This window comes from Panthera leo, chromosome C1, assembly GCF_018350215.1.
Source record: "Panthera leo isolate Ple1 chromosome C1, P.leo_Ple1_pat1.1, whole genome shotgun sequence".
Classification (NCBI taxonomy): domain Eukaryota; kingdom Metazoa; phylum Chordata; class Mammalia; order Carnivora; family Felidae; genus Panthera; species Panthera leo.
This window is the reverse complement of record NC_056686.1, coordinates 176,280,952-176,304,063: the sequence shown is the minus strand read 5'-3', so window position 1 is coordinate 176,304,063 and position 23,112 is coordinate 176,280,952. Positions and strand designations below refer to the sequence as shown.

Here is a 23,112-nt window from a genome sequence, read left to right as displayed (position 1 = left end):
AAAATGGATCATGGATTTAAATGTAAGATGTAAAACTACATGACTTTTAGGGAAAAAACCTGGGAGGAAATCTTCAGGCTCTAAAGCTAGCCAAAGAGTTCTTAGACCTAACACCAAAAGCATGATTTATAAAAGGGAAAATTGATAAATTAGATTTCATCAAAATTTTAAAAATTTGTTCTGTAGAAGTCTCTACTAAAAGGAGGAAAAGACAAATTATAGACTAGGAGAAAATATTTGCAAGACACACTCAACAAACGGCTAGTATCTAGAATATATAAAGAATTGTCAAAACTCAACAGTAAAAAACAAAAAACAAAAAACAAACCCCAAATAATCCAATTAGAAAATGCACACAAGACATGAAGAGACATTTCATCAAAGTGGAGATACAGGATATACAGATGCATATAGATAGAGGAAAAGATGTTCATGGTCATTAACCATCAGGGAAGTGTAAATTTAATGAAAAGGTATCATGACACATGTTAACAGTGGCTAAAATACAAATAGTGACAACATCAAATTCTGACAAGGATAAAAAAGAAACTAGATTACTCCTACATTGCTGGTGGGGATGTACAGCCACTCTGGAAATAAGTTTGGCAATTTCTTAACAATTTAAACATGTGACTACCACATGACCCAGCAACTGCACTTTTGGGCACTTATCTCAGAGAAATGAAAAAATTTCACACAAAATACTAATACACAAATATTGATAGCACGGGGTGCTTGGGTGGCTCAGTCGGTTGGGCGTCCAACTTTGGCTTGGGTCATGATCTCACGGTCTGTGAGTTCGAGCCCTACATCAGGCTCTGTGCTGACAGCTCAAAGCCTGGAGCCTGTTTCAGCTTCTGTGTCTCCCTCTCTACCCCTCCCCTGCTCACACTCTGTCTCTGTCTCTCTAAAAAATAAATAAACATTAAAAAAACCCCAAATATTTATAGCAGCTTTATTTGTAATACCCCCAAACTGGAAATAACCAGATGCCCTTCAATGGACTAGTTCAACAAACTATGGTACATCCGTACCATGGAATATTATGCGGCAATAAAAGGGGAACAAACTATTGGTTCATATAATAACCTGAACAGATCTCAGAGAACTGTAAAGAGTGAAAAAAGTCAATCTTAAAAGATTACATACTGTATGATTCCATTCCTGAATCATCCTTGGAATGATGAAATTACTGAAATGGAGAACACATAAGAGACTTCCAGGAGTTAAGTAGGGAATAGAGGCAAGAGGAAAGTGGCAGAGTGGCTACAGAAGGGAAGCATGAGAAATCCTGGTGGTGACACAGTGTTCTGTATCTCGACCATATAGATGTATCCTGGCTGTGCTACTGTACTAAAGTTGTGCAAGATGTTACCATTGGGGAAAAGTGAGCACAGGATACACAGGCCATCTCTGTATTATTTTTTTACAACTGTATGTGAATCTACAGTTATCTCAAAACAAAAACCTTAGTTTTAATAAAAGTTTTCTTTTTAAAATAGTAGTTACCCTTGGGGGAGGTAGTGACTAGAAGGTGCTCTAGGGTGCTGATAATTTTATAGTTTTTGATCTGGCTCTTTATTATATGGATGGGTTCAATGTGTAAAAGGTCACTGATTTGTATGATTTTTTTCAACAAAAAATGAACTTGACCTAAAATCTGAAGAAGAAAAAAAGAAAACAGATGAAAGTAGGACAGAAATGACATGACAAATATAGGATCATCCAGAAAGTCAAGTATCTACAAACATTAGAACTCCAAGAAGAGAAAATAGAGAAAATTAAGAGAAGGAAATTTTTTTAATTTGAGAAAATTTCTCAGAACTGAAAGCTATGAATTGTCTGACTGAGGCAACCCACTGAGCACCAGGCACAGAGAATAAAACAGACCTGAGCCAAGGCACATCATTAAAATTTCAGAACACTAGGACAAACAGATGACCCCACAAAGTTTCAGAGAATAAAATGTGTCACATACTAAGGATCAAGAACCAGAGATGGCTTCAGATTTCTCAACAGTAACACTGGAAGCTATAGCCAGCTAAATTATTATTCAAGTTTCTAGGTGAAATAAAGAAAGACATTTTACATATGCAGTTTCTCAAAAAAATGTACCTCTCATGTTTCTCAGATTGTGTGTGCCCCGCCCAAAAGGGGGGTGGACTAAATGAAGAAAAAGACAGGGGATATAGGACATTAAAGACCTGATGTGAGGTTGGCACCCTGCACTGGGCTCTGTGCTGACAGGCCTGGAGCCTGTTTCAGATTCTGTGTCTCCCTCTCTCTCTACCCCTCCCCCGCTCATGCTCTGTCTCTCTCGGTCTCAAAAATAAATAAACATTTTTAAAAAATTAAAAAAAAAAAAAAAAGACCTGATGTGGGAGACAGGCAAAGGGACACAAGCACACTGGTGACCACAGATCCCGGCATGACAGCTGTGCACCAGATGGAGAGGGCAGCAGGTCTAGCAGTGGCAGGTCTGAAGGCTCCCCGAGAGCTCTGACAGCAAAAGGACACTGACAGAATAACAAGACATCTGAATGTGTCAAGAGGAACTCAACGTTGAAGAGACTGGGGATGAATTAGTGGTAAGCAGAGAGAAAGTTAGGTAAGCAAAACATCACAAGAAAACAAAAAGTGGCACAGGAAAAAAAAATAACCATAATTTACTACATGTCTCAGCTATGATTACACAGTCCTACTAATGTAAAGTCCAACAACAGTGGGAAGATAGGAACTGAGAAGATTGAACAGGTATAGAGAGCTGAGGCAGGAAACAAGAGTTAGTCCCATACCTTCCAAGGTGAGAAGACAGTAGATAATGCCTACATTTAAAAATCAAGAGGGGCGCCTGGGTGGCTCAGTCGGTTGGGTGTCCGACTTCAGCTCAGGTCACGATCTCGCGGTCCGTGAGTTCGAGCCCCGCGTCAGGCTCTGGGCTGATGGCTCAGAGCCTGGAGCCTGCTTCCGATTCTGTGTCTCCCTCTCTCTCTGCCCCTCCCCCGTTCATGCTCTGTCTCTCTCTGTCCCAAAGATAAATAAACGTTAAAAAAAAAACAATTAAAAGAAAAATCAAGAGCTAAGAATATGAGCATTTTATTTAAAAATACACAGATAAATATCAAAATAGTGGCCTAAAAGGCAAGAAAGTAGTTGCCTCTGGGACAGGAAATGAGGAAAGGTATAGAATCTGGTGTTTTACTTTATAAACTTGTTCATTTTTTAAAAAAAATGTTCATCTTAAAAAAAAACACTTTGTATTCTGCTTTAAAAAATAAAAATTAAGGTGTGCCTGGGTGGGTGGCTCAGTCGGTTAAGTGTCCGGCTCTTGGTTTCAGCTCAGGTCATGATCTCACAGTTCATGAAACTGAGCCCTGCGTTGAGCGCTCTCTCTCTCCCTCTCTCTCTGCCCCTCCCCCACTCACACTTACTCATGTGCACGCTCTCTCTCTCTCTCTCAAAATAAATAAATAAACATAAAGAAAAAAGAAATACACAGTCATATGAGCTTTACCTTTACAAAAGAAAGTAATTTAAAGCAGCTACTTGTACCCTTCTATGACAAACTGAAGATAGTTTTCAGAATTGTACAAAATGCATTCTGACTATGAATTCTAATCAGGTGGCCTTTAATTAATTATCTTCCATAAATCAACCACTGAGTCTTTAACAAGGAGGTCACAGAAGGACACAAAGTCCTTTTAAAAGGGTACAAGTCTCTGAATTGTCCACGTGATGATGAGAACTGATGCCCAAATGCTAATTCCACGCTGCAAAATATCTTCAGTTAGTGTGTTGATTTAAACCTTGATGAGGGACTTTCTTCCAAAGCATTCTTTCCTCTCTATCTTATTCAAATGATTTTTTATTATCATAAGGTTATGCAAGGTGTCTCCTGTTACAGGAGTCCAGATGTTAAGTAGTCCTCAAAGTATAAACAAATGCAAAGTAGGTAAGGGAATGTTCCTGTATTATAACACCCTGTACCTTTATATGAATGTCACATTCAGTAACTTTTGTAAGAATTTGAAATCTAAAAATATACACAAACAAAAACTTTCACTTTCAATTCAGGACATTAATGTTTAGACAATATTTTCAGGTTATACTTAGATTTTGAGGAAAAGGAACCAAAATAATCACAGTTATTTTTTTTAAACTTTTTATTTTTATTTACGTATTATTTTAAGTAGGTTCCGTACCCAATGTGGGGCTCAAACTCACAACCCTGAGATCAAAAGTCACATGTTCTACTGACTGACCCAGCCAGGCACGCCCAAAATAATCACATTTAAAACACAGTGACAAAATACAGTTTAAATATATTCATCTGTGCGATCATAGGATCAGGGACAAAAAGAAGCATATAAACAAAAACAACCTCTGTATTTTAGTAAAATTAAAATATGTCCCAAAGTAGGCCATGCTTTGGCTGAATTAGATTACATTTAATTTGCTATAAGGATTGATAGAGCAAGTATAAAGAGCAGTAAAAATATTTATATGTTGGATGAAGTACTTAATCTCTTTACAAACCAAGGAGGGATTTTGTTTATTAAGTAGTTTAACAACATGAACCCATTAAACTAACATTTTGTTTAAACCTCTGAGTCTTAAAGATTTGTTTAAAAGAGGGGCGCTCAGGTGGTTCAGTTGACTGAGCATCCAACTTCAGCTCAGGTCATGATCTCTCAGTTCGTGGGTTTGAGCCCCACATGGGCCGGGCCCTCTGCTGTCAGCACATACAATGCTTTGGATCCTCTGTTCCCTTCTCTCTGCCCTTCCCCTGCTTGTGTGCTGGCTCTCTCAAAAACTAAATGAACATTAAAAAAAAAAAAAAAAAAGCTCATTTGTTTAAAAAAAAATGATTTGTTTAAAAGAAACTTTTTAATGTTTATTTATTTTTTGGAGACAGAAAAACAAAGCGTGAGTGGTGGTGGGGCAGAGAGAAGGACACAGAATCCAAAGCAGGCTCCAGGCTCTGAGCTGTCAGCACAGAGCCCGATGCAGGGCTTGAACTCAAGACCGTGAGATCATGGCTTGAGCCGAACTCAGATGCTTAACCAACTGAGCCACCCAGGTGTCCCTAAAAGAAACTTTTAAAAAGGAGAGAAGACATTTCAAATAGTACACAGAATTAAAATTTATTAACTTCTCTGGGAAATCTCTATTGTAGGATTGCTGTTAAGCCAGCTTGGATAAAAAGGGCTTTTATTTATTAGGAAAGCAGAAAAGTTTTCTCATTTAGCACTCTCTAATGCTGGTAACAACACAGCCTTTTAAAACCTGGAAAGACATTCTACCAGTACCTACCCTGAGTCATTCAAATAGCAGGTATTTCTGAATTATTGATGACAGGTGATGAAATAATCCTTGTTAAAATTGATAGCTTTCTTCATTATGTATGTAAATTGAAACTGCTTAAACTTATATTGAGTTATCCACAAATATATGAGTATGGAAATGGATTCAACTTTGAGGGGGAAAAAAACCCTTAAACTTGAATATGTTCTTTGGAATAATAATTATCAAAGGTCAGGGGCACCTGGGTGGCTCAGTCGGTTAAGCATCGGACTTCAGCTCAGGCCATGATCTTGCTGTTTGTACGTTTGAGCCCCATGTCGGGCTCTGTGCTAACAGCTCAGAACTTGGAGCCTGCTTTGGATTCTGGGTCTCCGTCTCTCTGCCCCCTCCCACTCATGCTCTGTTTCTGTTTCTCTCTCGCAAAAATGAACATTAACAAAAAAAAAATTTTAAACAAATTGCCAAAGGTCAGACTTGCAGGCATTATAACGTAGCAACATAACCACAAGCGATGGAGAGGAAATAATCCCTGGATGACACAGAAAGGACATTTCCCTGGCACCATTGCCATCATAACTCAGTATTGCCCAGAGACCAGTACTGAAGCTGCAAAATGGGAAAATCTACTTTCTGGACCCTCAGAGCTACCTCTACACTGTCAACTGTTATTGATCATTCTCTCTAGCATTGATCAATGTGAGTCCCAGGGCAGGTCTCTAACTACTGCTGCAATCTATTATGAGCACAGACATAGAGAAACCACTCTAAACAAGTCTTAGAGTCCTGGTATTCAGGCACTACATTCTTGAACATTCAGTTCAACCCCCAGAATTTTCCAGAAAGCGCTCTCCTCAGAGGACAGCATTCAATGTCAATTCCAGCAGATCTTTTTCAATAAGGATTGTTTTAGCATCTGCTAGACCTTTTGCCAATGTCATGAAAAAGAAACATAAGGTTGGTTTTATAACAGTTATATAAGCTACAAGGGCATTAAGATGTACAGAGGTGAATGTTTTAGAATCTTCCTCTCTCTTTTGGAGCATTTTGACATGGCTCCTTAATGGCTCAGCCAAACTGTAAGATCAAAACTGGTTCTAGTCCTTCCAGCCCAGCTTGATTCCCCAAAATCCAGCTTGAACCCTCCAGATACTCAGTGGTCCCCACAGTTGCTGCCAACAGTATTCCACTTGGACTGAAACTCCTTCCAGAATCCAGAACCTGCCATCCCTGTTATTCCTGGCGGACCTTTCCCAGGCTCATAGCAAAACCTGTCTGCTGGGTGACAAGCAAACTGATCCATACAGTGGCTAATGCATACCTTGTGGCTGGCCATCTTGACAACATATTTTTACTTTAATAAGGGCTCAGCGGGCTATGTTATCATCACAATTATTACTAACTACAACACAACAACACTTAAGTAATATCTGCTATGGGTTTAAAATGTATTAACTCATTTAATCCCAATAGTTCTCTGGGGTGAGTATGATTACTCTCCCAACTTGACAATGAGGAAAATGGGCCACAGGGAAACTATATGATTAGCCCAAGGTTAACAGGGAGTAAGAAGGAGAGCTGGCATTCAAATCCAGACAGTCTGTGCTCTTAGCATGCTATGTCTCAACTAGACAGGGATGTCAAAAACGTGGTCTTGGGCCTCAAAGACTTGCTTTATAGTTGACAAGTTGAGCCCAAAACACAAGGAAGATTTAAATAAGTCACAAGAATAACAGACGAGAAGCCACATAGCACCCCATAATTAACAGAAAATGTTAACAGACAATGGGATGCTTCTGGGGCTCACAGCAGAGAGCCCAAACTTCAGACAGAGGTTGTCGAGAGAATGAGGGACTTAACTTGAACCCTGAAAGATATGTAGGATTTGCCTTGGGCAAAGATGAAAGGGAAAACTATTCCAGGATGGGGGAAGAGAAGAGATAACAGAAGATCCTTAAAATGGTAACACTGGGGCTGAAGGGCATCTGAGGCTAGCAGATAGCAACAGATCACAGATGGCCCTACAAATCATGCTGAGGGATGACAGGAGAGAACACAAAATACCATATTAGACACTTACAATGAAAATTAAGATGTTATTTTTTTTTTAATCCAACAAACTTAGCACCAACAATTGGATGGGATGCGTGTTTGGTGATCAGTAATTCAAATGGTGAAGACCCAGTCCCTGCTATCAAGTCCAGTGGTAAGAAAGAGAGAGGGGTAAGCACAGCCAAATACACGATGCTATATGTTAAAACAGGAGCAAGCAGAGTTGACACAGAAGTCTCTGGGTGGGGCCTTAAGGAAGTCTTCAAGGATGAGAGAGTAATCCACAAGAGGAGCAGGGGAGGGCCTAATCAAGAAGGGCCTTCTACACACTACTAACAGGTCACTGAGCAGGGGATTAGGGACTGTCAGAGATTAGAATCCTAGCTCTGCCACTGACTAGATCAATGACCTTGGAGAAGCTACTTCTCAAAGTCTCCCCATCTACAAAAGGAGGAACGTAATAATATTTTTCCGTTAGGGTAGCCAGGGGGGATGAAAAAGCATAATGCAGTTCAATCTTAGCCTAGTGCCTGATATAATATATAGAACTTGTTGGTATTATTTATTTCGAGAATAGGGAGCCACTGAAGAGAATGAAACAGAATAGAATACAATGGTCACATTTGTATTGTACAAAGATTATTATAGCTTCAGTGCAGAAAACAGAATGGCAGGATTTTGCTACTGCCACCCTACTAAGGTTTTCCTAACATTTGACCTTTTAATGTACTGTTCTTAACCAGTACATTATTTATAAGTACTAATATTCTGTGATAGAATTTACTTTGGCTAGTACTCTATGAATTGTACCTAATGCAATATTTTATAACATCTGGAAATAGAATAAACTTAACGATATTTTCCTGACTCCTTTCTCTGCTTCTGGAGACTGGTCTCACACCTGAGCTGTGGTAAGACTTGTGGATAATTTTATTGCTCTTTTTATAAATACTTCCTGTCTTTCCAACTAGATTATAATCTCCTTGAATGAGGAATCTAGTGCTCAGCATATTGCCCTTTACTCTTGTAGGCTCCAATAAAGATTATTTTTGATTATTACCTGATGATAATATATTGTATATATAATATTTTACTAAAGTTTAATGTGACAGATTAATTTTAGGAAGTACAGAGACAAGTCCCAATTGCTCTCCTGGCTTTGACAAATCAGTGCCTCTTTGAGCCTCCCTTTACTCGTTATAAAATGGGGATCAAAACACAAACCCAAGTCAACTAACTCAGAGGGATTTTAGGGCATAAATGAAATAATGTATTGAAAAAGTATTTTTTCTAACTCAAAACCACATATGTTGCTGGTGATGATTGTGATCATGTTCCTCAAGCTGTGATATTTCATTGAAATGCTAGGCCATATTTTACAATTACTCTAGAAACATCCTTCCCAAGTGAGTATTCTAGAACTTTTTGGCACCACCCGTGAACTAGGCTAGAATTTTATCCATCAGTGCTTATGGATTTAAGTTTATATCCACTTCCATGTCCTCAGCCTAGTTTTTGCAGGCGATCAGGTGGGAGAGGATGCACACTGACTCACTAGAGAACACACTGTTGGAGGGGTGTCTGGGTGGTTCAGTCGGTTAAGCTTAAGCGTCTAACTTCGGCTCACGTCATGATCTCGCGGTTTGTGAGTTTGAGCCCCGCGTTGGGCTCTGTGCTGACAGCCCTGAGCCTGGAGCCTGCTTCGGATTCTGGGTCTCCCTCTCTCTCTGCCCCTCCACTACTTGTGCTGTCTCTCAAAAATGAATAAATGTAACAAACAAACAAACAAACAAAAACACACTGTTGGATTAGGGACTGGAATGATAATTAGGTATCTCCAGACCAGAAATACCTTTTCATTTAAAATATAGTCACCTGGGGGCACCTGGGTGGCTCAGTCGGTTGAGCATCTGACTTCGGCTCAGGTCATGATCTCATGGTTTGTGGGTTCGAGCCCCCATCGGGCTCTGTGCTGAAAGCTCAGAGCCTGGAGCCTGTTTCGGATTCTGTGTCTCCCTCTCTCTCTGCTCCTCCCTTGCTCACACTCTGTCTCTCTCCCTCTCTCAAAAATAAATAAACATTTAAAAATTTTTTTAAAAAATAAAATAAAATGTAATCACCTGTAGGAACATTCTAATTATATTTGTAACATAATAAACATGAAAGATAGGAGCCGAAATCCTACTTCCCTTCATACTGCTAACATACTTCCCTTCATACTGCTAAGAGGGTGAAAGGAACAAGTTATTCTCACCTCTTCTGGGTGTGGATGTGGAGGAGGAAATAGTCTTTAAACCTAAATGTGGCTTTAGTAATAAAAAATGCCAAGGGGATTTTCACTTTCACTTTGCTTAAGACCCAACTACATGTCATTTAAAAATTGGTAATTTAGGTCCTTAGACTTCATCAACCATCATGGAAGCAGATTCTTGTTTTAGGCTTCTGATTAAATACTGTGCCAGTAGCTTCTAGTATAAATTTGAAGCAGGCCCCAGAACCTCATTTCCTTCTACATTTCAAATAAACTTCCTGCCTTAAAACAAGCCTAGTGTGAAGAACAAGTAACAGTTCAAATCACAACATGAACAGAATGTTTTTTAAAAGATATTTCGATCTTGTGAGTTTCTCCAACAACAACAAAATCCAGTGGATGTTTCAAAATAGGGAGTGAAAGTAACTGAATATGCTGCTGCTGATACTCAAGAAGGAAAATAAAGACGGGTGCCTGGGTGGCTCAGTCAGTTAAGCATCGGACTTCAGCTCAGGTCATGATCTCTCAGTTCAGGAGTTTGAGCCCTGCGTTGGGCTCTGTGCTGACAGTTCAGAGCCTGGAGGCTTTTAGATTCTGTGTCTTCTCTTTCTGCCTCTCCTCCATTCACACTCTATCTGTTTCTCTCTCAAAAGTGCATAAACATTTTAAAATTTTTTTTAAAAAGGAAGGAAAATGAAGAGATTTAAGGGGGGGGGCAGGGTCACAGAAGGTTTGTAAAAATAGAACCGAAGTACAGTCATCTCTCCCTAAACAAAGATCAATAGCCAGAAAGGGCAAGGAAATTGCTTGTGTAGGATAACCATACTAATGAATAGGCTGGGTTTCCAATATTCGTTGCACTTCAATTGCTGACACTTAGAAACCATCTCCCCACTGAACTAATATTCCACACAGTGGCAGTACCCAGATTACTGAAGCACGAGTGCTGAAAGAACCTGGGCGTTACAGAGTTCAGAACTTTTATTTACTTTTAAAGATTTTATTTTTTAAGTAATCTCTACACCCACCGTGAGGCCCAAGCTCACAGTCCTGAGATCAAGAGTCGCACGCTCCACCGACTGAGCCAGCCAGGCACCCCCAGAGTGCATCACGTTTAAGTTAGAGGAAATTCTTTCTATTTTTCAATTCTGGAATGCCAGCAACATGTTTCCCAAGACAGGCCCGTCCAGAGCCTCCCTACTCACCACTCCCCTCTACCCACAGCAGTGGGCACGGATGGAATCCCAGCCACTCGCTTCCTCCAGAGTGACAGTTCCAACCTGTGGGAGCCATGGAGTCTTTGCCAGAAGTCTTTGAAAGCATTAAAACGAATGGGCCACGCCTATGCCTTCTACTCATTTTTGGATGTACACTGATGCTACCATCATGCACTTATTTCTCTGGTAAGTGTTCATGTGATTCTTCTTAGCTTTCTATGCATTTTCTCAGACAAGGGACCCTCCAAGCATAACTACTTTCATGTAACCCGGTCAGTACCAGAGCCGGCCACGGTGAACCTGGCCACCACCACAAGTCAACACTTAATCTTACGGAATTATTTACTAGTTTAGTGGCTGTAAATGCAATCTTTGTTTCTTTGCCAAGAAGCCAACATGAAAAATCTTAGACTTATCTTTTCAAAGCCTGAAACAAAAGATTTCTAAAAGGTTGATACTGAAAGAAGTTATTTGCTTCAGGTTTTAGAGAAAGATTTTCCTCAATAAATTTTTGCTTGCTATACTTGAGAAGCTACTTATATGGAAGATACAACAGTTTAAAAAAAGATGAATTACAATGTTATTAAAATGCTTCTTGGTTTATTTTTCAATCTAGTTATGTGAATGCCTGTTTTGTACACAGAGACAGATACAATTTTTTTCAAATCTTTTCAGAAAAGGACTCACTCAGGTAAATATATTGGTATAGGACTATAGGTTCAAGATCTAAAAATACTAGGAACACTGAAAAAGCAGACTGTGTAAAAATAAGAATTATAAGGAGAAATAAAAACACAACTCCAAGTATTAGTAATATAACATTAGGTTACAGCACTAACATGCACACACACACGTAAAATAATGTTATAATTACAATGGGTATTTGATGAAAGCTTATTCAGTAAAAGACTGGTGTCATTACTTGACCATTCTGACACCATTAAGACACCGAGGAAGTTAAGAGGGTTACAGAAAGTATGATCTACCCATAAGATAAGGCATTTTAGGAATTTCTAGGTGCTCAGACACATATTTTATGAGTTTACACTTTGGATCAAAATATAAACTGCAAGATTTAAAATACATTTTTCTACAGACACATAGCTATTATCTATGATTTTTATTTATATCCCCTAAATGCCATTATCTAAAGCAACAATTTATATCCTAACACATTCCAGTATATATAATCTAAAATTGTTTCTTATGCTGTTAGAACTCTTGAGAGTTAGCATGAGCTATTTCTTTCAGAAAATGACTTATTACCTAGCCCATTAAAGTAAAAATACATACATGCCCTAGCAATACTTTTGAAAATGAAAATATTCAGTGCTGGTAAGGATGAAGATTGACAGGCACCCTCATTGTAATTCTCTCATGAGAATGCAAGGATTTAAGTGTAAGGATGTTCATTTCTGTACTTTTCATAATAATCAAAGCTGAAGCACAGGAAGCAATCAGTAACAGGAGCAGTTAAATAAATGTGGCATATCCAGGTCAGAGAAAAATACACTTATATCCATAGGATAAAAAAATAGAACTTAATAGAACTGAATAGAATATGGAGAAATGCTTATGATATATGCATCACATTAAGTGAAAAAAAAAAAAGCAGGATAAAAACCCCTATGTATTGCAAGAGTTTATACTTGTAAGTCTATGTGCTTCATATGAAATATGTTTAAAAAAAAAACTTGAAGAAAATAACAAAATGTTACTAGGGCTATTTCTGTGAAGTGAGGAGTACTTTAATTTTTTTTCTTACACTTTGGTGGATTTTCCTCCAATAAGCCTTTATCACTTTTAAATATGTTTTATTTTATTTTGAGAGAGGGAGTGTGAGTGGGGAGAGAGGCAGAGGGAGAAAGAGAGAGAGAGAGAGAGAGAGAGAGAGAGAGAGAGAGAGAGAATTCCAAGCAGGCTGCATGCTCAGTGAGGAGCTGACACAGGGCTTGAGCCCACTACCCCAGGATCACGACCTGAGCCAAAAATCAAGAGCCGGACACTTAACTGACTGAGCCACCCAGGTGCCCGGAGCATTTATCACTTTTTTTTTTTTTTAACATTTATTTATTTTTGAGACAGAGAGAGACAGAGCATGAACAGGGGAGGGGCAGAGAGAGAGGGAGACACAGAATCTGAAACAGGCTCCGGGCTCTGAGCGGTCAGCCCAGAGCCCGACGCGGGGCTCGAACTCACAGACCATGAGATCATGACCTGAGCCGAAGTCGGACGCTTAACCGACCAAGCCACCCAGGCACCCCACATTTATCACTTTTAAAATACATATAAAAGAGGCATTATTTTAAGTACAAGGTAGCTGACTGACAATCAGGGCACCCTTGATTCTGTAGTTTGTAAAAAGTCACAGCAAGTTGCTAAATTGAAGTCGGCTTCTCCTTGGGCTGCTCCTGCTCACTTGAAGAGACAACTGAAAAGGCCTGTTTTAAGGGCTTTGAGACATTCTTTTTTTTTTTTTTCTTAATGTTTATGTATTTTTGAGAGAGAGAATGAGCAGGGGAGGGGCAGAGAGAGAAGGGGACAGAGGATCCGAAGTAGGCTCTGTGCTGACAGCAGAAAGCCCCATGTGGGGGTCAAGCTCACAAACCATGAGATCATGACCTAAGCTGAAGTCGGATGCTCAACCAACTGAGCCACCCAGGCACCCTGGCTTTGAGACATTTCTTAAAAGATTTTATATCTTTGTGAGGGAAAGAGGGGAACTCCTGTGCACTGTTAATGGAATGTAAATTGGTGCAGCCACTATGAAAAACACTGTGGAGATTCCACAAAAAACTGAAAATAGAATTCCCACAGGATCCAGTAATTCTATTGCTGGATGTTTACCCAAAGAAAATGAAAACACAAATTGGAAAAGATATATGCATGTCTGTGTTTACTGTAGCATTATTTACAATAGCCAAGGTATGTAGCCCAAGTGTCCACTAATGAACGGTTAAAGAATATATATAAGTGAAATATACAATATATACAATGAAATATTACTCAGCCGTAAAAAGGAATGAGATCTTGCCAGTCCCAACAACAAGGATGGACCTAGAGGGTCTTATCCTAAGTGAAATAAGTCAGACAGGAAGACAAATACCATATGATTTCACTTACATGTAGAGTTTAAAAAACAAAACAAATGAACAAACAAAAAATAGAATCATACTCATAAAAACAGAGAACTGGTGGTTGCCAGAGGGGAGGGATGTTGAAAGGATGGACAAAATAGGTAAAGGGGATTAAGAAATACAAATTTCCACTTATAAAATAAATAAGTCATGGCAATGAAAAGTACAGCATAGGGAATATAGTCAATAATACTGCCACAACTTTGTAAGGAAGCACATGGTAACTATACTTATTGTGGTAACCACTGCTTAAGGTACAGACTTGTTGAATCACTACGCTATACACCTGAAACTAATGTAACACTGTATGTGTGCTATACTTCAACAAAAAATAATTTTAAAAAAGATATCATACCTTCAAAATACAGGGAACCTGGGGCGCCTGGGTGGCTCAGTCAGTTGAGCGGCCGACTTGGGCTCAGGTCATGATCTCACGGTCCATGAGTTCAAGCCCCGCGTTGGGCTTTGTGCTGACAGCTCGGAGCCTGGAGCCTGTTTCGGATTCTGTGTCTCCCTCTCTCTGACCCTCCCCCGTCCATGCTCTGTCTCTCTCTGTCTCAAAAATAAATAAACGTTAAAAAAAAAAAAAAAAAAAAAAATATATATATATATATATATATATATATATATATAGGGAACCTGATTATGTAGTAAATAAAATTAAAATGTGTGTTATTTTTACCCTATGAAAGCATAACAATAAAATCTTTTATTTTTTAATTTTTAAAAAAATTTTAATGTTTATTTTTGAGAGAGAGAGACAGAGCGTGTCTCAGAGAGAGACAGGGGAGGGGCAGACAGAGAGGGAGATGCAGAATCTGAAGCAGCCTCCAGGCTCCGAGCTGTTAGCACAGAGCCTGATGCGGGGCTGGAACTCACGAGCTGTGACAGACATCACGACCTGAGTCAAAGTTGGACGCTTAACCAACTGAGCCACCCAGGCACCCCAACAATAAAATTTTTTATTCAAACTCCCTCACAAAGGTGAGTTTGGGTTCCATTTGTCCAATAAACACAACTCCACATAAATTATCTTAAAACAGAATTACGAAGGCACTCATAATAGCTGCAGAAGCTTAACTATGCTGGAGACAGGCCTTGTTTACCTTGGGGCCAATTCTACCTTAACCTTGTCCCTAAAGTACCCAGTGCAGTTACAAGAGAAGAATTTGCCACATGGCTCATAGGGCCCCACTCCTCCACTGTTCCGGGGTTCCGGGGTTCCTCTGCTGGCCACATCCCTACTCTGCACCCCATGGGCAGAAGGGCCCACGGGGAGGCAGCTTGTGGAAAACAGAGGGCACCGAGCTGTGCAGTGGATGTCTGTCTACAGAGCCACACAGGCAGCTAACTACCACCTCAGGCTCCTTACTCACTTTCCCTTGGCACAGTTAACCCACAAATCAGGCTTGTTGAGACAACACCAGTTCCTCTTTCTAGTTCTCCTTTTATCCTCCACAAAGCCAGGCCAGAGCTCCCTCTGGCCTCCGCTGACTCATGAGGGCCAGTCTCCCACTCTACCCCAATCCCACTCTTGGCCTCAGATCAAAGCGTACCCTCAGAGTTATTCAAGTTGGACTTTCCGGTTTTCTATTTGCAAAATGTTCTCTGAATTTGTCTTCTCAAACACACACCGCGACAAATGTCAAAAAAGGTGTCTTAGCCCTCCTTTATTCAATCCTCTCTCATACCTCTGGAATATGGTTTTTCTCAGAGCCTCATTTTCACTCCATCTGGCCCATCCTCTCCCATTCCACCCCTCCCCCGCTGCCTAAGTGCAGCAGCACCACCAGAACCTAAGGGAATACAGGGTTCTCTTTAACATCTCTGAGCCTCAAACCTCCCTTCCACACAATCATCAGTACATCCCCTGCTTAGCTGCATTTACATGACATTAGACCAAGCCGGAAGGAGGCTACTTTTAATACAACACTCTGGGTAGTTTTTGTGGGTACTGAGGTAGGGGTAGGGGTGTGGGTGTGCTGGGAGCTATTTAGAGCCACTGACTAGCAAGACAAGTTTCAATATCTATAGCAAATACATATTAATATATAGGCTCAAGGTTTAGTTGTTTAACATTTCAGTTATTTGTTTTGGTTTGGTTTTCTGCTTTGGGCTCTGCACCAATAAATCACTGTCGTAACAAATGACTCTGAGAGTTTCCAAAAGCTTCCTGGCCAACTAAATTAAGACAGTGCCACTTCACAAAGTGATAAATAAGTGTCTTCTAAATACGGAGAATGAAAACCCAACTACAAAGCAAATGTTAACTGAAATCATCGCTAGGGCCAAGTACTACACACAGTGTGTCCTTTGGGATTTAGGGCAAAAAAAATCAGGCTATAGAGGCCCTTTTAAAAAACCCAAACATAAAAAAAATAAATAAAAAAATAAATAAATAAATAACCCAAACATAACCTCATAAGGAAAAAAGAAAAGCACCCTCTTTCCATCACCCCATCCCACTTCCTTCAAGTAGTCAATGTCAACGGTTTGCGGACAATGAGGCGAGGTGTATGTGTGCCTGTATGCACCGTTAAGTATCTGCATATAAATCTTTTTCAAATGCCTTTTTCACTTAACTGTATCTTGATTCTTCCCGACAATGTATCAAAGTGGCTAACAGACACATTTACATTTATTCCATCTCTCCCTTTCCCTACAATGCAATTGCTAAGTCAAGACTTACTGAATATCAAAAGAAGTAAAACAAAAAATCCTGTCTGCCTAAAACTAAATTTATCTTTGATCATTTTCATGTACTTACACTTGCCTCCAACCTAAAAATGGTGAGAAATGGGTAAATATATTTGCATTAATATGCCTGCAATATAAATATTGATCTTACATAGAAAACTGTTACCATATGTAATACACGTACATTGAAATGTAGCTAATTTTCAAAGGCAGAAAGCAAAAGAGGGCACCCGCTTAGGTGGTGAGGCCCAATGGGTCCTGAATAAGGAGGCACACGTTGTGGAAACTTCCCAGGCTTTGGAGCCAGAAACATGGAGTCAAACCTAATTCCACCTCTCACCGATTATGTGGTTTGTGTACATTCTTTAACTCTTCTCAGCTTCCTTTTCGTCACTCACAATGCTGGGGAAAAGACTCATCTCTCAGAGATCTAGAAATTAAGTGTGTAAGATTGTGTTTTGAACATAGTTAAGTGCTCAAAAAATGCCTTATTACTGTCAACAATCCAGATGGACTTGGCGATCCAATACCTTGTACCACCGAACACATGCAAACCTTGCTGTTTTACCTTTGTGTTTTAGTTTGCCTTATTTGTATAGAAACAGAAAGAGCCTAAATTACTGTAAACATGCCTAGTAGCTTTAATGCCTTATTGAAACAGGATCCTCTGTCCTACTCCCCCAGTGTCATGCACTGGGCTAAACAGCAATGTCCCAGCCTCCTCCTAAGCAATCCTAAATTTCACTTCCAACCTGTGATAAACACAAGCCATCTGACTATCACTAAGTAACTGAAAATATCTTGCATGTCTGCTAATGACCAGCAGCTTAATGTGTCAAAAGTCAATCTTCCCAATGACTAGGGTTCCTATCCTCTCCTTTTAGTTAACAAACCATCGATGATGCATACACCTTTAGCTGGCTCCCAGTGTCTTAGGGAAGGGATGCCCTGCAGACACCAGGAATCTACTAAATACACATATGTTGTTGGTTAACTGTCCACCCATCCCTTATATCCATCTATATTGAAAAGGCTGGATTTCCACAAAATCCTGAACTTCTAGAACAATTAAAGGCAAACCTGGCCACCATACCATCCAACCTTCTCCTTCTACATGTGAAAAAACTGAGGCTGGGGAAGATGTGATGTGCCCAAGGACATACAACTATGTAGACACCAATAGGAATTAGAAACTCAACGCCTTAATTTAAGGTTTTTTCTTACAACAATTAGGCAGGGTTTTTTCTGCTCTAGGAGCTCTGTAAGATGTTTACTAAATATTTTTGGATGAAAAGGAAATGTTTGTGGCTGTGAATGTGTATGGGAGAGGCAAAATGCACCGTGTACCTGCCTTAAGGGTAATTAACCCACCAGTCTCTCTACGTGGGGAAGAGATAGATGAAGGGGTAAGTTGCGTTTGAAATTTTTCAGTATCCTACTTAAATTTAACAGCGAGCTATGTAGGGAATAAATAGGACCGAGAAAGGCTAGTAACCCCCATTAGCACCTCCAAGAGCTCTAGGGACATGTTACACCATGTTAGACTTTAGTTAAGTAAAGACGCAGGAGGTGGTAGCAGGCATGGGGTGGGGTGCAGGGGGGGGTGCGGGGGAGGTATATTTTTGTATTTTTTTCACCTGGGGAATCAGACGCTGTCAATTTCCTCCCCGCACACGGGCGGCCACGTTCTTTCACTGGGGCCGTACGGAGGTTCTCGCCTCCTCCTTTCCCCCAAGGATGTTTATGGCAAGGGCGCCGGTGGGAGCGGGCGGAGAATGGCCTGGCCTTCGGGGCCCAGCCCTCTGCCTGCACCCCCACCCCCACCCCCTGCTGCTGCCTGCGCCCGGCTAGGGCTCCCTCCGGCAGCGCCTTTGTTTTCCCTACTCCAGTTACGTTTGCGGAAGTGCTGCCAGCGCCGGGCGCCGGGGGTGCCGGCTGCTGCCTCCCCAGCGCCCTATAAAGATGACAGCCGACACAGAAGCCGAGGGGAGGGAGGCTAGGAGGGAGGGAGGCTAGGAGGGAGGGAGGGAGCGACGGGCGAGCGGGACTGGGAACCGAGACACCCACACCTGCCCGCCCCGGGAGCAGCGCCTCCGAGGCCCCCTTCCCCCGACAGCAGGTGTGCGCGCGCCGGAGGGGGGCTCTCCGCCCTCAGGCCCGGCCCCCGCAGGGGAAAGCTTGGGTGGGGCTGCTGGGCCGCCCCCGCCGAGCGCCCCCTCCCCGCGCACCGGGCCCCGACTCACCTGCTGCGGGCGGCGCTGGCGTTCAGCTGCGCGGGGCGCGGGGAGCCATCTCCCCCCGGCGCGGGGCGGCGGCTTGGGGCGCCGGGGCGGCGGCTGTCGGGGCGTCGCGCACCATCTCGGGCAGGTCGCTGGCTCCTCGGGGGCTGCGGCGGGCGGGGCGCGGCCGAGGGATGCGGGCCGATTGGGGCGACCCGCAGCGGCGAACCGAGCGCACCCTCCGGGGCGACCTTTCCTCCTCCTCCTCCACGGCCGGGTGCCTCCGCCGCTGGCTACCAGCTGGACCCGCTTCAGGGCTGAGCGCCGAGCACCCGCCGCCAGGTGCAGCGCTCCGCCTCCTGCGGCGGCGGCGGATGCGTCGGCGGCCGCTCCTCCCGGCCTCCCGCCCGCCCCGCCGGCCCCGGGGGACCCCCGGAACCAGCCTTGCCGGGGAAGCGCGCAGGGCTGGGGAAAGCAGACGCAGGTTCTATCCCCGCACCCCAGCCGACCCCACCCCGCCCCGGCTCCCTCCCCAGGCTAGTGATGCAGGCCTCGCTCCCGGGGGAGGGTGCGGGGAGGAGATGGCGGCCTGCTTGGGAATCTACATCCTTGGCGTTTATCGAGCGCTTATTAAGCGCAGACACAGTGCTGACGCTCTTAGGGAGCTATCTCAGAGCCTCTGGTCCCGAGCGTGGCAGACTGTCCTCAGTTGACCAGGGAGAGAGGAAGGGGGCAGGGGACTGGAGGCAAACGGCATGGGTTTCTGGACTCGCGGGGGTAGGATACACAGGAGCTACATCAGCGTTTCAAATTGGGAAGGTGTTACTGAGTATCTGGCGCGTTGCTGAAGGAGGTAACCGCGCGTGTCGCACTAAGAACGTAATGCAAGTTGTATTTCTGGTTAGACCCGCTGGGAAGGTGGGGAGAGTGGAGTGGTTGTAAAAGGTAGCATTCCCTCTGTAAGTATTTTTGTGAGCCCTTGATGGGCTCAGGGGGTGCCACGTAGCGTTCGCAGGGAGCTTCTGGTCTTGTCCTGGCAATAAACAACAACGATAATGGCAACTTACACTTATGAACATTTCTAATATATGAAACACTGTTTAAGGGCCATTTAACCTTACCATAGTCCTAAAGGTACAGATAGTACTATTACTTAGAACTGATAAAACCGAGGCTGAAATTTAATGTGACCTATCCAAAAATCACTAAATAAAAGGGAGAGAAGTCTTCTTTCATTTCCAGGGTTTACCCACGAAATCCTATTGATGAGATATGATGAGAAACTTTGGGATTTGAGGTCCCTATTTAGAGATAAATTAATAAAACAAAATTACGAATACAAGTCACTGTAGCCCCTCCTGGACCCCAGGAAGAGTTCTGAAACCTAAGCGACATTAGCCTCATGATAAATCTAGTCGCAGTACTTTTGCAGAAAAGCAAAACAAAGGCCGTGAATGCTGAAATTTCAAATGAAAGAGATTAGGTGGTTGTTAGAGAATGAGATATTTGGGTCTAGCATGGCCTTTAGACGGCTTCCTACTGCATTATTGGAACGGACAGCTCACAAAGTATCCAGTTGGTAGCTATCATGATAGAATTACCATCCTCTTCTGTCTAGCTATTAAAGAAGCAACCTTAAAAAGTGGGGAGAGGAAAGTGAACAGATTCCACATCTAACACCGTTCACGTTCTCTCCTACATATGGAAGGAGGGGGAAAGGAGAACAGGAACAAATTGTAGGAAAATAGGGTAGTTCTTAAACCAAAGATGCTCAAAGGCAGGTCCATGTTGAAAAGTGAAGCCAAATCATCCTAGAGATGTAAGCTGGTGTTTCTATTTCAAGTAGGACGGGATAGCCTCAAGGGTCAGCATAGCAGAAAATCTTGTTTTCATTGGCCCTGTTTGGCAGGATTTTTTTTTTCCTGGCAGCCCCCTCCTTTTTCAGTATAAGATGCACACATGCACCAAAGAAAAGTCTGCTACCCTTCATCTCCCTACCCCCGTGGGGTACCGAATGGGTGTTGTGGTTAGCTTCCAAGTACACTGCCAGGTGGGCTATCCCAGAGGTCCCTGCACAGAAAGGTTCCCCAAATTAAGATGTTGATGTCACATGCTTTTTGAATCAATTTACAATACAGGGTAAGAAACCAGGGGGAAAAGAGAGGGTAGATTAACACACTTAGGATAGGGTACACGTGAGGTGGTATGTTTTATGAAATGTGCCTTTCTCTCCCCTTCTCTCCTTGATTCAGCCTTCCTTGTGTTGTTGGTGGGGTTACAAGGACCATCACTGAGGTGCAACAAGGGGACTTGCCAGATAGGAGATGCCTGGTGCCAGAGCCAACATATGCTTTCTGTACTGAGGCACAGGAACCAGGTGTCTGGCCACCGTTCCTGCTCACCATTTAGCCTGACCAGTAGCTATGGCTTTTAACTGCATTTGTCAGGCAAAGAACAAGTGGAAGCCATGCAGGTATTACCAGTGAGTAGTGATTTTAGCCTTTTTAACCATTTTAATGTATTATTCCTAATATTGAGTGTCTCATGTGCTTCCTGAATGTTTATTGCATCAAGAGTATTTGGTGCGTACTTGGACCTTCTATCCTTTCCTCTGTGTTCAGTTCACATACATACTATGTACTTTCTCTCACAAGCTATTTGCTTCTACTTCAGTTTTATATTTCCCCCTTATAATGTTTGTGTCTCCTATTTCCTTTGGCAGAATTTATTATTCTTAAATAACAAAGCAAACACATCACTATATGTGATAATAATAATAATAGCTAATACAGGACTTACCCTGATGCCAGGCACTTTCCATATATTCATTCATTTAATTCTTACAAGAGTCACATACAAGTAGCTACTGTTATTATCCCATTTTACAAATGAGAAAACCGGTGCCTGTAAAAGTTAAGTGACTTGACCAAGGTCACACCACTAAGTGGTGGAATCCACACGCAAACCAAGGTCATCCAGCTTCAGGGCCCCGGCTCTTAACCAGACCTTCTTCACTCTTAGAAATATTTAGAAATAACCTATATTCACATGTGGAGGGTTGGGGGTTTTACATACATGCAAATGGTGTCATCCGCTTTTCTCTGTCCACCTGTTAGCATCATTGGACACAACAGTAGTCCCCCTTATCAGCGGTTTTGCTTTCCTGAGTTTCCATTACCCGAGGTCTAACCAAGGTCTGGAAGCACATGATCCTTAATAGTAGCCTATGGTACGTTGCAAGGCCTATATCGTTCACCTCACTCTGTCTCCTCACTTAGGCATTTTATCATCTCTCATCATCACAAGGAGGGTGAGTACTATCCAATATTTTGAAAGAGACACCACATTCACATAACTTTTATTACAGTATACTGCTCTAATTGTTCTATTTTAGTATTGGTTAATGTTGTTTATCTCTTACTGTGCTTAATTTATGAATTAAACTTTATCATAAATTTGTATGCATAGGAAAAAACAGTATAGAGTTTGGTACTATCCGCGCTTTTTTTTTTCACCACTTTTTTTTTAAGTTTATGTATTTATTTTGAGAGAGAGGGAGAGTAAGGGAGAGAGAGAATCCCAAGCAGGCTGTGTGCTGTTAGCACAGAGCCAGATATGGGGCTCTATCCCATGAACCGGGAGATCATGACCTGAGCCTAAATCAAGAGTCAGATGCTTAGTTGACTGAGCCACCCAGGGCCCCCATCTGTTTTTCAAGCATCCATTCAGGGTCTCAAAGTTTATCCCCTGTCGATAAGGGAGGACCTACTGCATTGACTATTCCCTCCTTGAAACTCTCCCTTCCTCTGATTTTTGTGACCCACGTCCCCTGGGTTTTTCTTTTCCTCTTTAGCCACTCCCCTTTGTATACAACACTTGTCTTTTGTTCTAGGCCTTTCTTTCTTCTGTTTTTTTGTTTTTGTTTTTGTTTTTTCCCTGTGCTTGCCCTTCCCTATGCTTCTCTGGGGCAGCTTTTCTCCTGAGTGCCAGATCCATGTGGCCAATTGTCCAGTAGGTTGTTTCACAGGCCCTGAGTCCCACATCAGCCCTTCGTTGGCTTCTGCCCCTCCCCACTCACTCTTACTTCTGGATTCCCAAATGGTCATCCACCCAGTTGTACAGGTGCCTCATACTTGACACCCCTTTCACCCTTACCCTCATACTCACTGTATTCGTTTCTTATTGCTGCGATACTAAATTACCACACACTTAGCAGATCAAAGCAACACAAATTTACT

The 23,112-nt window shown here is 42.1% G+C and overlaps 2 protein-coding genes across 3 annotated transcripts in view; one reads left to right on the top strand and one right to left on the bottom strand.

The window, feature by feature from the left end:
* Positions 1-8,069, top strand: part of NEMP2 (nuclear envelope integral membrane protein 2) — a 98,761-nt gene extending 90,692 nt beyond the window's left edge. For both annotated transcript variants that reach the window (XR_006205612.1, XR_006205611.1), the window contains one exon: positions 7,427-8,069. The gene's annotated coding sequence lies outside the window, so the exon portion shown is untranslated. The remainder of the gene's footprint in view (positions 1-7,426) is intronic.
* Positions 1-18,959, bottom strand: part of MFSD6 (major facilitator superfamily domain containing 6) — a 78,528-nt gene extending 59,569 nt beyond the window's left edge. Inside the window, exon 1 of the mRNA XM_042949469.1 lies at positions 18,899-18,959. The gene's annotated coding sequence lies outside the window, so the exon portion shown is untranslated. The remainder of the gene's footprint in view (positions 1-18,898) is intronic.
* Positions 18,960-23,112: the final 4,153 nt, after the last annotated feature.